At 37.2% G+C, this 16203-nt stretch overlaps 1 protein-coding gene across 4 annotated transcripts in view; it reads left to right on the top strand.

Annotated features, from left to right (window-relative positions):
- Nucleotides 1-16203, top strand: part of MCF2L (MCF.2 cell line derived transforming sequence like) — a 285276-nt gene that overhangs the window by 163730 nt on the left and 105343 nt on the right. The gene's annotated exons all lie outside the window — the stretch shown is intronic.

Here is a 16203-nt window from a genome sequence, read left to right as displayed (position 1 = left end):
CTCTCTCTCTCTCTCTCTCTCTCTCTCTGTCTCTCTCTCTCTCTCTCTGTCTCTCTCTCTCTCTCTTTCTCTCTCTCTCTCTCTCTCTCTCTTTTATTTTAAACCCTTACCTTCCATCTTGTAATCAATACTGTATATTGGTTCCAAGGCAGAAGAGTGGTAAGGGCTAGATAGTGGGGGTTAAGTGATTTGCCCAGGGTCACACAGCTGGGGAAGTGTCTGAGGTCAGATTTAAACCTAGGACCCTCCCCCCACCCCCATCTCTAGGCCTAGCTCTCAGTCCACTGAGCCACCCAGCTGCCTCTCTAATAATGCTCTTAAGTGGAAAATGTTTTACTTATTTTTTCCCTAGAAGAGATTTTTTCCAGAAGAATTTTTTGTTAAATGTTGCTTTGGTTTGGTACAACAGAGGCAGAAAACTTCTGGAAATTTGTTGATGGAATAATTTGCTAAACTATTGCCTGCTGGACGGAGGGAATGAGATACCTAGGAATTTTAATGTAACCAGCAACAACAACAAACTATTGCCTATCATAAATTTAATTCTAAAAAGGAGACCATGGGGCAGCTGGGTAGCTCAGTGGATTGAGAGTCTGGCCTAGAGACAGGAGGTCCTGGGTTCAAGTCCAGCCTCAGATACTTCCCAGCTGTGTGACCCTGGGCAAGTCACTTGACCCCCATTGCCCACCCTTATCACTCTTCCACCTAGGAGCCAATATACAGAAGTTAAGGGTTAAAAAAAAAACAAATAAAAAGGAGGCCATCCTCATTTAGATTTTAAGAATTTTCTTCTTTGTTGGCAAATCATTGCTATCTTCCCTATGACTTCTTTATTTGGGGAATCAGAATTAAACCAATACATTCATTGCTTAGGGAAAGAGTGTCTCATTTAATTCCCCACTCTGGCTCCACTCATCATGCCTGATACGTAGATGTTTTTCTTTCAATCCTTAACACTTATATGGAACTTTTCTCTCTTAGAAACATAAAGGAGAGTTGGGAAATCTCCTTAAACAATTTACATTCTTGATTTTGGATGTGAAAGTGTCTTTAGACTCAAAGAAAGGGCTTATACTTTGGAGACAAAAGTGGAATTGAAACTTCATTCCATTCTCTTAGGATTATAGATATAAAACTGGGATGACTGAATCTTTAGTCCAGTCTCTCATTTTACAGATTAGAAAACTGAGGCCCAGAAAGGGTAAGTGACTTGTACAAAGTGACAAGGGCTCTTCTTCCTCTCTTACCCCTGACATCTCTTCCTTCCAGAGAAGGAATCACAGTTGAAAAACAACAACAACAAAAAAAGACCAAAAAAACCACAAAGATTAATTCCCCCTCTCTTTTGTCAAAAGCTTTTCACCCTTATAGGTCTTTATTTAAGCAATCCTTTTTTATTCTCATCCACAAATTATGTTAATATTTGCCTCCAGGCTGTCTCAATTGCTTTATGTATTTATTTGACTCTCCACAGCTGTCATTTAAACACACGGCTGGTTAAATTGCTAAAACACATCCCTCCTTAGAATATAAATTTAAAGTATAGGGTGCGGAGGAAGCACTTGCTTCCAAACAAATGCATAAATTACATAGTAGAGAGTCCAGGCAGGGTGCCTAAAGTCTTTGGCTTTGAAGGAGACTGGTAGCAGGTTCTGTTGTAATCTGGCACTACAGGAAGAGGCAAGCAGACAATCTGCTTGGGCCCAGCCAGTAGTATTTTATCCCACCTCCAACTGACTGAATTTTCTAGGTTAGAGCCCCTTTGGGTATCCTTAACTTTTCCATCCCCCTCAATGTTTGGTGGAACAGAAATAGGGCACAAACTTAGGAACTCAGATATATCCAGAATAAAGGACCAAGATGACAAACAGTTTAGAAACCATGCCATAATTAATTACAAGGACTGGGGACATTTAGACTGAAGAAGAGGAGCCTGGGGAAAGGGGAGTAGAATATATGATAACAGCTACTATTTAAAGGGAAGCATTGCCATAGAGCTTGTTTATCTTGGCCCCAAATACCTGAACCTAGAGTGTTGGCTGCAGAGAGACAGATTTAGCCTCTTTTTTAAAAGGTAAATTGGAATCTTATTCAACATAGATACATCTTTCTTGCATCTGTTTTAATATATGAATACTTCATAGATATTTCTGGAAGTTTCCAGCATCAGAAAAAGAGATAAAATATAAATTAAAAAAATTTTACTCAGAATATTGTTGTCCATTCAAAAATTCTTCTTAGGAAAAAAAAACAAGATTCTATCATTTATTTTTTACATAATTTGACTAAAATTTTATTGGCAATGTCACATCAAACTAGATTTTTGTATAATCACTGATTGTCTCTTTTAAGAATTCAAATGAATTTTTTTTAATTTTTATTTAAAAACACTTTTTTGTATACAAAGTAAAATAGCTTTTTTTTTTTAATGTGGAATTAATTAATACTAAGGATTCATGAGGAAGCTAACTTATCCTAAAATAAAAACTTAAAATATCACCTTCCTAAAAAATAAATAAATAAAATTTTAAAAAACCTAAAAAACACTTTTTTTTTGCTGATTACATGTAACAACAAATTTGCACGTAAGTTTTCCTAAGTTATATGATCCGAACTTATCTTCCTCCCTCGGTTCCTTTCCCCTTCCCAATGTTGGCAGGCAATTTGCTCTGGGTTATACATGCATTATTATGCAAAACATATTTCCATTTTGTTCTTTTTTGTGAGTAATCTTATAAAACCAAAACCCAAAACATAAATCCAAATAAACAAGTAAAAGATCATCTTCCTTCATCTGCATTCCAACTTCAACAGTTCTTTCTCTGGCGGTAGATAGCATTCTGTGCCATAGGTCCTGGGGAGGGGAATTATTAACAATTACTGCTATGAATGGGCTCCCCTGGGAGATGGGAGTTTGCCCCCTCTCCAGCATTCCTCAAGCAGAGTCTGGATACATCCTTGCAATTAGTTCTGGAAAGGAGAGTCTTATTCAGGTATAGATTGGATGAGAGAAACCCTTAGCTCTCTTCTAGCTTAGAGATTCTCTGATTCTGTGATATTCTGTATAATGCATACAAATCATAGAACCCTAGATTTATAGCTGGAAGGAAACCTAGATATCTTCTACTCTACCCACATCATTTTAGAGTTGGGAAAACTTGAGCTTAGAGAAATCAAATGACTTGCCCAGGGTCACAAAGTGTCTGAGGTGGCTTTCGAACTCATGGCTTCCTGATACAAAGTCTAGACTTCAGCTTGGATGGCCACTCCAGGTTCTAAGATCACAAAAGAAATCTATATGAAGCCATATAAATCCATGAAATAGCAGAAAGAATATCCCTACAGTCCTTTCTAACATGTTCTCAAAGTTCAAGGACCATGTGGTATAGTAGGGGCTGAGGGGCAGAGAAAGCAACATGGATTTGGAATCATGACTTGAGTTGAAGTCTAGTCTCTGCTCCTTGTCGACTGTGTGACCTTGGGCATACTTTAGGGCCACAGTTTCTTCCACTACAAAATGGAGGAGTTGGACTGAATGAGCTCCAAGGCCCCTTCTGGGTCTTTTTCATAAGTTCCTGTTATTTTTGAATAATAAAATGGTAGCTGTACTTCTAGCATATAAAAAATAATGAAAGAGGAGGCCAGGTAGCATAGAAGAAAGAGCACCAACACCTGGAGAGGGGAGGACTTGGGTTCAAATGTTGCCTTGGACACTTCCTCACTGTGTGACCCTCAGCAAATCATTTAACCCTGATTGCCTAGCCCTTGCTGTTCTTCTGTCTTAGAATCAATATTACCGCAGAAGGTAAAGGCTCCAAGCAAACAAACAAAAAAAAGAATGAGTGCATCAAGTATAAGTTTTGGTGTCAGCCTAAAAAAATAAAAGGTTCTATTGCCAGCTATTCCATTGCTTCCTTACTCAGATCTATTATTCTTCCTGCCACCAGTGAACGTAATCCTATCCCCTTGTTGGAGCCTTATAATCATGGCCACTGTCCAGCTATGAAACCTGTCAGTTCAACAGTTGGATTAACCAATTTTCCTCTAAGAGTTTGGGGGGAGAATTATATTTCTTTAGGCAGTTTGAACTCTTCTCCCCCAACGTTTGACATACACAGCAATGATAACTTTTTGCCCAGTGGTTAGTTCAGTTGGTTTACCTATGTAATTATTTCGCTAGCTGTTTGGGGGAAATGAGGGGAGGTGTGTGTGTATGTGTGTGTGTGTGTGTGTGTGTGTGTGTGTGTGTGTTTAAGCAACTTAGTTTTCACCAAAATCAAAATTGCTTTGATCTTATTTCAAGTAGGAAAAAGAAGGCACAAAGGAGGCCTTTCTTTTCTTTGCCAGTTTGAAAGTTAATCATTAAAATTGCCTGGTGTGGTTAGCGGAAATCTACCCTCCTTTTAATTTTCCATTACTACTTTTGGGAATTGGGGGTTGGATAATGATGACTGATGTTTTTACAATCCAGGTGAGTTAGAATTGATGATAACCATTTAGTTTCTTTTCTAAATTTGCCACCAAGAAAGACAGCCAAGCTTTCTTTCCTGAGCCAGAAAAAAGGGGTTTAATAACGCTGATGATAAAAATAAATCATAGAAAAATTGGCTTTCTTGGCATTGTGTTAAAAGACTACCAAAGCCCATATAATAAAAATGCTAGTAAAACCCATTAGTATAAAGGAAACTACTAGACTCAGCGATTTTATTGTCATCCTCAATATTACCCAGGTCACTCTGGAAATCTATCTAAGTAACCACTTTCAGAGAAAGGGGAAAAAGGAAAATTCCAAGGCAGAAATGAAATTACCTTTTGAAAAGAAATACACAAACTATTAGGGGATGAGAGGGTAGGAGAAATGACTGAGGCAAATGAGATGAAAATAATTGGTGTCACCTAAGCACAGTTGTTCACCTTCAGCCAAGAGATCTCTAAAAAAAGTAAACCCAGTAGGGCTCACTGGCAGTTACATGAGTTCAGTTCAAGCTATTGTAAGAGGGGAAATTAGATATATTTAAGGTATGGTAGTCACCAGGAATCAGATTAGCTTGATTCCATAATTAAAAATAGACCCAAGTCTGCATGGCTTTTATGGAAGTTTAATTACAATTAGGAAGGTTAAAGGTAGGGAATAGAGAGAGAGAAACTCTGGCCTGAACCACCAGAGGTCCAGACAGGGTGAGGGTTTTGAGGTTAATTAAACAAAGCTACTAGCCGCAAGGCCTTTGACAATTAGAGAGGTGAGGAAGCCTCCTTTGAGAGTAGAAACTCTAGAAATGCCAAGAGAGGCGAAAGGAAGTCAGCCTAACTTACCCACGTGACAATTCAGAGGGAAGCCACCTGAGATCTCAGTAGAGATCCTTCAGCACCAAATTCAAAGCGCCAACTGCCTCGGCAAGAAGTTATCATATTTGAAAGGTAGCAGTTTTCCTCACTTCCTGTGTCCACCTCTAATTTCAAGTGGACAAATGGCAGCCTCAACACTGTTTTGAACTGCCCAAAGGGCAGTCCCTTGTTCTTGATTTGTTACTTATTGTCACGTGTGGGTAACTCATCTCCCTCCCCACTCAGGGAGGTGGGATGACATTATCTCTGATGGCTAGAGTCTAATAATGAATGAAGATGAGCTAATTCCATTTACACAATCCCCTTTGATGATCATTAGGTGTCTAGTCACCCCAAGTGATCATTTTACATAATCATCTTATACCCACAAAGGTCAATAGTTAGAGATAAGAGGGGAATGGAAGAGAGAGAACACAAAACCAATGTTTTCTAAGCGCATTGACAAGAAACCAGTTTGGGGCAGTCCCCTATTGGCATAAAATGTACATTCAAAGTAACTGTTCAAACCCCGTCAGTTCAATCAATTGTGCCCCAAAGTTCATTCTGAATCTCTTGATGCAATGTAGATTCTTCAGGCATCTTTCTGCAAACAGTTCATTGATTGGATTAAGGAGTCAGCAAGCTTCTTTCCCTGAGAATTTTTTCTTGAACAAAAAATTAAATCTTGGGTTTTATAAAAATACACTATGTAGCAGGCTAGTTGAGATTTTCAGGTTAATCTTCTTAACAGTAGGTGCTACATTGAATAATGACTAGCTTTAATTGTGAAATTGCCCTCTTGGAATCACATAGACTAGAAGATATTAAAATAACATGTAAATTCATTATGCCTAACAATGGAGTGAGTTTAATTCTGACTCCCAAAGAAAAGTTGGAGTATCAAGCCTCATTTTTCAAAAAATAGTGACATAAACATTATTATTATAACAGAGATGACTTTTCCCCCATATCTGTCCCCTAGTGGCCACTTTGGCATTATATTTGGAGTATGGACTGCATTCCTTTTTTGTACTATCACAACTTAGAGAAAACCTTGAAAATCTGGTGTATTTATTGCTACTTTTAAAAGTAAGTCTAAAGAAAAGGGCCCCATATACATTAAAATATATATAGCAGGGGGCAGCTGGGTAGCTCAGTGGAGTGAGGGTCAGGCCTAGAGGCAGGAAGTCCTAGGTTCAAACCCGGCCTCAGCCACTTCCCAGCTGTGTGACCCTGGGCAAGTCACTTGACCCCCATTGCCCACCCTTACCAATCTTCCACCTATGAGACAATACACCAAAGTACAAGGGTTTAAAAAAATTAAAAAAAATATATATATATAGCAACACTTTTTGCCCAGGCCAGGAACTGGAAACAAAAAGAGAAAGCCTATCAAATGGGGCAAGATGAAAACAAATTGTGGTACATGAATGTGATGGAATATTTTACCAGGTTGTAAGTAGTAATGAACATCATGAATACAGAGAAGCATAAAAAGATTTGAGCTGATACAAAGTGGCACAGAGCCAAGAAATATGAGGACAACAATGTAAATGGAAAGATCTACCATATAACAATGAAATTTAAATGTAGCAAAATTATGAAGCGCAAAGTTACAGGAGAACACACATTCCTTTGTATAAGTGGGAGCTCTTCAGGTATGAGATGTTTTTTTTTCCTTTTTTCAGTGTATTAGTTTTATTTTTTTTCTCTTTTTCTTTAAAAAAATTCTTAGTTCTATAATATGTCTAGGAGTGGAAAGGAAGAAGAATACCAGGGATATGAAGATAATGTAAAAATATATATATTTCTTTTTATTTTTAAAAGGTAAAGCTATACATGGGACAACTTACATGAACCAATAAAAAGTGAAATAAGCAAAACCAAGGAAATAATATATATGATGGTCATCTATAGAACAGATATCTCCTTTTAATAGTTACCTCAGACTTGTGGGGGTCAAGTGAGCTAATGTGTGTAAAGTGTTTGGAGAACCTTAAAACATGATGGCAGTGTCACTCAATATCATTCTAAGAACCAGTGGTGATGTTTAAAATAGAATTGTGGAATAGTAATAATAATACCAATAATATTGGCATATAAATTTGGGAAACACTCTACATTTTCTAGGCAGCATTATCTAATTAGTCAATACAAGGTCTCTGTGTTTTAAGTACTCTTTTCTTCCTGTTTTACAGACAAGGAAATTGAATCTCAGTGAGGGCAAGTAACTTGTCCAGGGTTTCTTTGGTGGCCAACAATTGGAGTGGAGTTTAAAGCTTAGTCATCCTGACTCTAAGACTACCACATTATACCATACTGACTCTCTATGAATTCACTCCCACTATATATATACTATTTTATTTTGGATTATTATTATATTTGCATTTATTTGGATTTGAATTTGGATAATCAGGATTGATGCTATTTCTCATTTCAAAGGATGTATCAGTTATGGAATCTAGTTTTCCTTAATACTATCAGATTTCATGATACATTTCTCCCCTGATAATATTCTTTTCCCCATAGCCATTAATGTGGTTGGTGAGTACAAATAAAATGCCAGGCTGATGAATTCCCTCACCTGGCCAGATAGTTCCTAATTTACAGGTTTATTCCTTTTGTCTTCTTTTGGTAAGTTGCCTACCATGTCAAGTAGCTAAATTCCTGAGTGAGCAACTTATCCTGTATTTCATTTGGAGATGATAGAGGTCAAGAGATTACATGTCTCATTCTATGATGAAACTGAAAAAATTTTATGCATATTTGCATAGAAAGTATAGGAAAGCTGTTCCTTATTTTCAAAGAGCTTATTTCAGTTGTACTTTGATAGAAAGAAATTTAGGATGGGGATCTTTTCCCACAGAAAAGAGGACTAGAAACAAAGTAAATTTCAATAATTCCTATATTGGTTTTTGGTGATCATAGGGTTGTAGATTTAGTCCTGGAAGGAAGGTTAAAAGTTAGTTAAATCAGTCTTCTCATTTTAAAGATAAGGAACCTGATGTTCAGGTTTAAGTGACTTATCCAGGGTAATAACTACTAAGTGTCCGAGGTGGGGTTTGAGTCTTCTTGTCTTAAATTTCCAGTGCTCTTTGAAGATATTACCTGACGTGTGTGTGTGTGTGTGTGTGTGTGTGTGTGTGTGTGTGTGTGTGTAGCACTTAAGTTATCTAATTGTCATCACGATGATCTTATAAGAGAAAGCCAAGTAGGTATTATTATCCCCATTTCATAAATAAGAAAATTTTCTGTTCCCCACACCCCAAAAATAGGTTAGATGGTTTTCCAAAGGTTACAAACTGACCAATTCAGAATTAAAACTCAAGACTTCTGATGTCTAAACCAGTGCTTTTCCCATTATATCACAACTTTACTGGCACCGCCTATGGTGGATTGGAAAAAGGGATGGAAGAGAGGAGATGCTTAGAGTTTTATAATCTTCCAGTTTCAGCTTCAGATGACTGTGAGCAGGCTTCCTGATCAGGTGGCAGCTCTTTAAGAGGCAGCCAACTAAATTACTTGGCATGCCAAATGCATGGGAATGGATAGCTTAAAAAGTAGATAGTACTTTGCTCCCAATTCATTATGCAGTTAGTAGACAGTTGTTGAGGGGAATAGAAGCAAAGATGGAGAAAGACAGAGAAAATTCCAGCTGAAAACCATGGTCATGCTGATGACACAAGGTATGTCGAGATACTGAAGATGAAAAAACTCAGGATGATATAATCAACTTTTGTTAGATTTCTGAATTTACTGGACCTTATTATGACTACAAAGGACCATTTCACTTTCTGATTATAAAGTAAAGCAATGTAAATGTGTTTTTTAAAAGACAATTTTTTTTAAAAGTATGTTGCCATCTGCCCTCCAAGAAAGTATTGATAGCAGCTCAATGCAGACTGAAACATAGTATATTTCATTTTCTTTCTTTTTCTTCTTTCATTTGAGATCTCTTCCACAAAATGACTAATATGGGGAAATGTTTTACATGATTAGACATGTAATATCCATACCAGATTGCTTACTGTCTTAGGGGAGGGGGCAGGACAAGGACAGAATGAAGGAGGGTCAAAAGAAGAGAGAATTTGGAATACAAAACAAAAAAATGAACGTTAAAAATGTTTTTACATGTAGTAGAGAGAAATATTATTTTTAAATCTTTAAGTATATATTTTAGTCAATATAGGAATCTTTTGTTAATATACTTTTGAGTTGTGATCCATTTTTTTCCTGTTATCAGAGTAATATGATGTTGATGAAGTACAGTGGCTATAAAAGCAGAATTATTGTATTTTCATTCAGAGAAATGCCTATATAGTATTCATATTATATATATGTAGACAAAATTCTGATCTTTTCTTAATGAGCTGTTTTACAACAGAGGCTAATGCAGAAGGACAGTAGTGTTTTATAGGAAGGAACAGTAGATTTAGTAACCTTCCTTTAGAAGCCGGACAATCACTTCTCAGATATGTTGCAGTAAGGATTTCTCTAGGTAGGGGCTGGACTAGATAACCACAGAGGGCACTTGTAACTAAATTTTTCAATACTATGAATTGAGACTTTGACCCTCAAGAGCTTGAACCAGTCTTCCTGAGCCTAATTTTCTTCATTTGTAAAATCAGGATAATAAACCTCACATTACTTCACAGGATAAATATGAGGAAAGTGTTTTATAAAACCTTAAAGAAAAAAAAATATCAGCATGAGCAACGGCTATGACTCTCTGCTCAAGTACGCCAGTTGAAATTTTATTAATGGATTTAAAAAGAATCTGTAAAGGAAAAATGGTGACTCAAGTTGACTTTTGGTGCTATGAAGAGAAAATTTTGTGTATGGAAGTGGAAAAGTCCTGAGTTTCGAATTACTTAATATAAAAAATGAGAATAGATGTATTGTGCTCTGAGTGAAAAAGGATACCTCCAGGGGAACAGACTATCTCCTCATCTTTGCATGTGGATAACTCCTCATTAGCGGTAATGGAGATTGTGTGTGACTTTGAGGAGAGGTAAGTTACAGTATCTGTTGGAATAGTATTTATCCACGATGGAGGTGCTTACTATCCTGGAGGTCCTCAGACATTGACTATGAGAAGATTAATTTATTGAATAATAACATAATGACCCTTGAAGTTGATAAATTATAGCAAGTCAAGTTGAATAACCAGAAAAGATCTGAGATAATGAGCCAAGGTTTCCTTATCTGAAATTATTTGGGCAACATTTGGGCTTTATAATTCCTCAATAACAACTGGGCAGTAGCTTGGCCCTACCAGGATGACTCCAGAAACATGGCATGGCCATGTTCCTTTATATCCTCTATTCTTTCAGGCTCATAAAAAAAAAGGCTCATAAAACTGTGGTTTGGGGTTTTTTTAACCTTTTTTTTTGTCATAGAATTGATACTTAGTGTTGGATCCAAGGCAGAAAAGGGGCAAAGGCTAGGCAATTGAGTTAAGTGACTTGCTGAGGGTCACACAGCTAGGAGGTATCTGAGGGCAGATTAGAATTTAGAACTTCCTTTCGGGCCTGGCTCTCTTCTTCATTATTTCTTATATGCTGTAGGCAAAGCTACCATTTTGTTATTCAAACATAGCAAGAATTTATGATGAAGACCTGGAAGAGGCTTATTGAGCCTAACTTTTCCATTTCTACTCTTTCAGCTTAGGAAATCTTCTTTAGTGGAAAATAGCTTTTATAAGCATTTTTAATTTACCACCCTTAAATGGATCTACCCAACATCTGTCCCAAGGATTCTTAACTTTCTTCCTGTCATGGACTCCCTTGGCAATCTGATGAATGTATGAATGAGTTCTCTAAATAATGATTATAAATTCAGAAATTATACAGGTTTACAAAGAAAACCAATTATCCTAAAATAAAGATTTCTTTTTTTTCTCATCCAAATTCTTATCCCCTAAAATCTTTTTATGACCTTTCATCTAGCCTAGGTCTGTCACCTTCAAGAGACAATCACTCAGTGGTTAAACAAAATGGTTTCCTTGGTGTTCCTTGGATGACATTCCACTTCCTGTCTTAGCACAGGCTGTCTTCCCAAGCCTGGAATACATTCCTTTCTCCCCTCGACTTTGTAGGGTTCCTAGCTTCCTTCAAAACTCAGCTCAAGTACCACCTCCTATATGAAATCTTTCCTGATTCCCTCCAACTGCTATTGCTTCCCCTTTCAAAATTACCTTGCATTTATTGGTTATATATTTTGTGTGTACTTGTTGTTTCTCCCAATAGAATATAAATTCCTTGAATGCAGGACCTATTTTTTTTTGTTTTGTACCCTAGCATTGTGCTTATAGGGAGCAGAGTAGGTATTTTATAATTGTTTGTTGATTGATTGATGTAGAAAATATAATTTCTGCCCTCAAGGAGTTTATAGTTTGGTCAGAGAAACAGAATTAACAGTCATGAAAAAATAAGGGAAAACATAAGTGCCAAATGTTGTTGTTCAGTCATGTCTAACTCCTTTTGGCCCTTTTTGGGATTTTCTTGGCAAAGAGACTGGAATAGTTTGCCATTTCCTCCTTTCACTCATTTTGGAGATGAGGAAACTAAGGCAAACAGGGTTAAGTGACTTGCCCAGGATCACACAGCTAGTAAGTATCTGAGGCTGGATTTGAATTCACCTTTTCCTGACTCTAGGCACTGAGTTCTATCCACTGAGTCACCTCACTGCCTCCTAGACAAACAGGGGTTAAGTAACTTACCCAAGGTCACACAGCTAGTAAGTGTCTGAGGCTATATTCACTCAGCCACCTAGCTGCCTCTACTATTCTTACCAACAAAACCTTATAGTTTATGCAGGTATCCAGGAGCTATTCAGGCAGTAAGCAAGAGGAGGCTTAATATTACCTGTGCATTGATAATGTAGAGTTGTTGAAAATTGTTTTTCTAAGCCTGAAACTAGCTTATTCTCTTATGGTAGGGTTTCTCAACTTTTTTAATCCCACAAATTCCTTTCGACAATAACACAATGTGTAGGGAACACCCAGAGTAATTTAATATATTTACTCATTATAATTTTTTAGGTTTACCCATTAAGTATTTTTAAACTTCAGTAATCATTCCTGTCACCAAAGCCTCCAAATTAAAATTTATATTTCATAATTGTAATTATGAAAAACACATTTTTATTCTATGTACAATTTTGAAAACTCTAAATATGTAACTTCTAAATAAATCATATGTATGATCATGATTATTTTGAATTGCTACAGAAATTCAAATTTGAACCTTTAATATTTTAAATATGCATATGCTTGTTGCCAGAGAGGGAAAAATATTTTTAATATAATTGGACGATTATTTACTGCTTACCAGTATTATTATAGAATTTTTAGCATAACCCTTTGGCCCTTCATCACAAACCCCCAAGAAATTAACAGATCATTAAATGGGAACCTCTATTATAGGGGAGAGAAATATATGATTTAAATGGTAAACTTTCTATCTTTTAAAAAATCTTTGTCATAAAAAGATAAGGATAGGGACTTAACCTGTGATTTCACCAGCATAGGGAACCCCCAGTCTAACTCTTCTAAGCTGTACTCACACTAGAAGGAAGCAAGCATTTATTAAGCACTTTCTATGTGCCCAGAACTGTGCTAAGTACTCCTAAGTATCTCATTTGGTCCTCACAAACATGGGAGATAAGTGTTATTATTATCCCCATTTTACAGTTGAGGAAACTAAGGCAGGTGGGAATTAAAATTGTATTTATTGAGAAGGTATAGAAGTAACAAAACATTCATCTCAAAGCTGGAGACTGGGGGAGTGGCTCTTCTCTCCACACAGACTTGGTCTCTAAGGTCAAAGGGCTTAAACTTAATACACGCAGGTAATAAGATATGCATGTAGGGAATACATGAGGCTGAGGGGTACCTCGTGATTCCTGGACCTGGGAGTCCTTTTCTCCCCTCACAGAGTCTCCATCAAGGTCTCTCCAGAGCAATGGGCAAGTCCCTTGCTCAGCTGCCTAGTTCCTCCAGGACCCAGCATTGATGTGCTAGATAAATCCATTGTGGGAATAGGTCAGGCAGCTCAGTCAAAGTCTCCACTGGCTCCTCACTGGATTTGGCTTAAAAACGACTGCCACCAACTCTGCTTGTTGAAGGGACTTCTAATGGCTCTTCTGATCTTTTGAAATTTACAACAACAACTTTCTCAGTTCTGTCTCCAGATATTCATTGACCTGAAATAATAGAAAAATAAACACAAAAGAGCAAACAAAAAGTGGCTCCTTATCTACACAAACATATGGTAGCCAGGTGAGGAAATAAAACAGTGCTCCTCATTGGACAGCCACCAAGGAAAGAAAATGAAAGATCAAGGGTGGGCTTGACCCAGCTTGTGTTGAGCTGATTGTTATATTTTCATCATGAACATTAAATCTTGGAACTCAGCAAATGCTATGAATCAGAACTTGTTTTATTGATGATCTCTATTTAAGAAATTAAACTTTAAAATGTATCATCCATATATTTTTTGAAGAGCTAGTTGTTAAACATTTACCAACCTAATCTAGATGTATCATCCTTTTGACCTTCTTGTATTCACACTCAATTTTTTTTAAATCCTTAACTTTTGTCTTAGAATCAATACTGTGCATTGGTTCCAAGGCAAGGAGAGAGGTAAGGGCTAGGCAATGGGGGTTACATGACTTGCCAAACTTCACCTGGCTAAAGGCCATATTTGAACCCAGAACTTACCATGTCTATATCTGGCTCTCAATCTTCTAAGCTGCTTTCTTGCATACCCAATTTTGACTTGACCTCTACTGCGCCATCATCAGTTCTTCCAGTTTCTTTCCAACCAGAAGACTCTTCACCATTACATAGTACTAACCTTGACTCATACTCATCATGGCTGAAACAAGTTTCTAAAGTTCAATGTGTCAAACCAATGGCAGGCACAGAACATTGAATATATTCTGTATAACCCAACATCAAGAACAAATCTGAACATGCACAAAAGATTGGGCCCTCATTAGCCTGTCTACTGATATGATTCTCTGTGTACTTCTTGTCTCCACGATAAGGTAGAAGCTCTTTGAGAATGGTGGTTATTTTGGTTTTGTGTCCTCCAGTGACTAGCACCTTCCTTGGCACATTATAGATGCCTCATAAATGTTTATTGACTGATTGTGAATCTTAAAATGAATTGACTTAAATTGAGTAGTGTTATTTCAAATTCTTACCCTTTCTTCACCTTGAGATCAGCGGCAGATATAAGGAGAATATCAGAAGGTAAGGTGTTTACAAGAACCAAGGAGAGGAGTTGGATTCTCAGAGAGCTCAGTTTCATCTTGGAGCTGTCTCAGGAGTGGGCATAATGTGACTGGAAACAAAGAAGCTATGAAACCTCCTGTGGTTTTCCTTTTGGCTGCCCTTTTATCAATCTCCTGTTCTCCCAGTAGTCCTCCAAATTTGCAACAAGTATAGAAGTAGAGAGGCTACCATATATGATGGTCCAGCCCGGCATTCCACAAGCTACTATTGTGACTTCCATGTTGATCTCTTAGGACCCTTTCAAATCAACATAAACACACACACACAAATCCATGGAAGCCATTGAGTGGTAGTCATGGAAACATGTTAAGTATTAAGAATAAACTTGAAGCAGAGCATTAAAAAAATTAAAAATTGAAAAAAACACATAATTAAGGCATTTATCACTGAAGCAAAGGTATTTTGATATCAGTCCAGCAAGTAGTATTTGATAACTCATCACATGTTGTAAATGGATAAGACTGTGACTTGGAGTTAGATTGGAGACCTGGCACCTTTAAATATTATTTGTGTGGCTTTGGGAATTTCATATACCTTCTAAGTTCAAGTTCTTTTGATATTTTTTCTACCTGTGGACAATGATTATAGGAGTATAGATCTAGAGTTGGAAGAGATCATATGAGCCATTTATAATCATTTTACAAATGAAGCAGTTGAGGCCCCTCCCTACTTCCCAAGTTTCCACAAGGAGGTACATTGCAGGGTCAGTATTCAAACAAGGGCTGGGATTTGAACCAGAGTCCTTGGACCACAAACTCAGCATCCTTTCCACTATACCATAGTCTATCAAAACATGCTACCTATATCAATGGGGTTGTAACTATCAATTGAGTTTTAAGTTCTCAGGATTTAGAAAGAAGATGAACCGTAGAAATCATCACTGTAGTTATAGCATAGTCAATATACTGCCCAGTGAAGGGTTGACACAAGCCTTCAGTTTTGTAAAAAACATAATATCTGCAAATTGCAAAAAAGTGAAGCTCAATAAAGCAAAGTATACCCGCACTAGATAGTTATATTAGTTTATCTGGTCTCATATTCAGCCTTTTTGACTTATTAAACCTGCCTCAGGTCTAAAAATAAATGAAGGGAAAATAACAATAATAGCTAGCATTTTTAAATTTTTAATAGGTAGCATTTATAAATCACCTACTATGTGCCAGGCTTTGGGCTAAATGCTTTACAAGAATATTAGTCATGTAATCAAAGGACCAGAGTTTGCATATAAGTTCCAATCCACACTCTCAGATGATCAAATCCTCTGTGCCAATGGAGGCTGATCTCTTCTTTAAAACTTATTGGGGGTGGGGACCAGTTAGCTGGCTCAGTAGATTGAGAGCCAAGCCTACAGAGAGGAGGTCCTGGGTCATATCTTTTCTCAGATACTTCCTAGCTGTGTTACTCTGAGCAAATCACTTAACCCTCATTGCCTGGTGTTTACCACTTTTATGCCTTGGAACCAATATAGAGTATTGATTCTCAGTTGGAAGGTAAGGGGAGAGAGACAGAAAGTCAGAAAGACAGAGAGAGAGAGAGAGAGAGAGAGAGGGAGGGAGGGAGGGGGAGAGAGAGAGGGA

This window comes from Gracilinanus agilis, chromosome 3 (assembly GCF_016433145.1).
Source record: "Gracilinanus agilis isolate LMUSP501 chromosome 3, AgileGrace, whole genome shotgun sequence".
Lineage (NCBI taxonomy): Eukaryota > Metazoa > Chordata > Mammalia > Didelphimorphia > Didelphidae > Gracilinanus > Gracilinanus agilis.
This window is presented reverse-complemented; position numbering and strand designations above follow the sequence as displayed.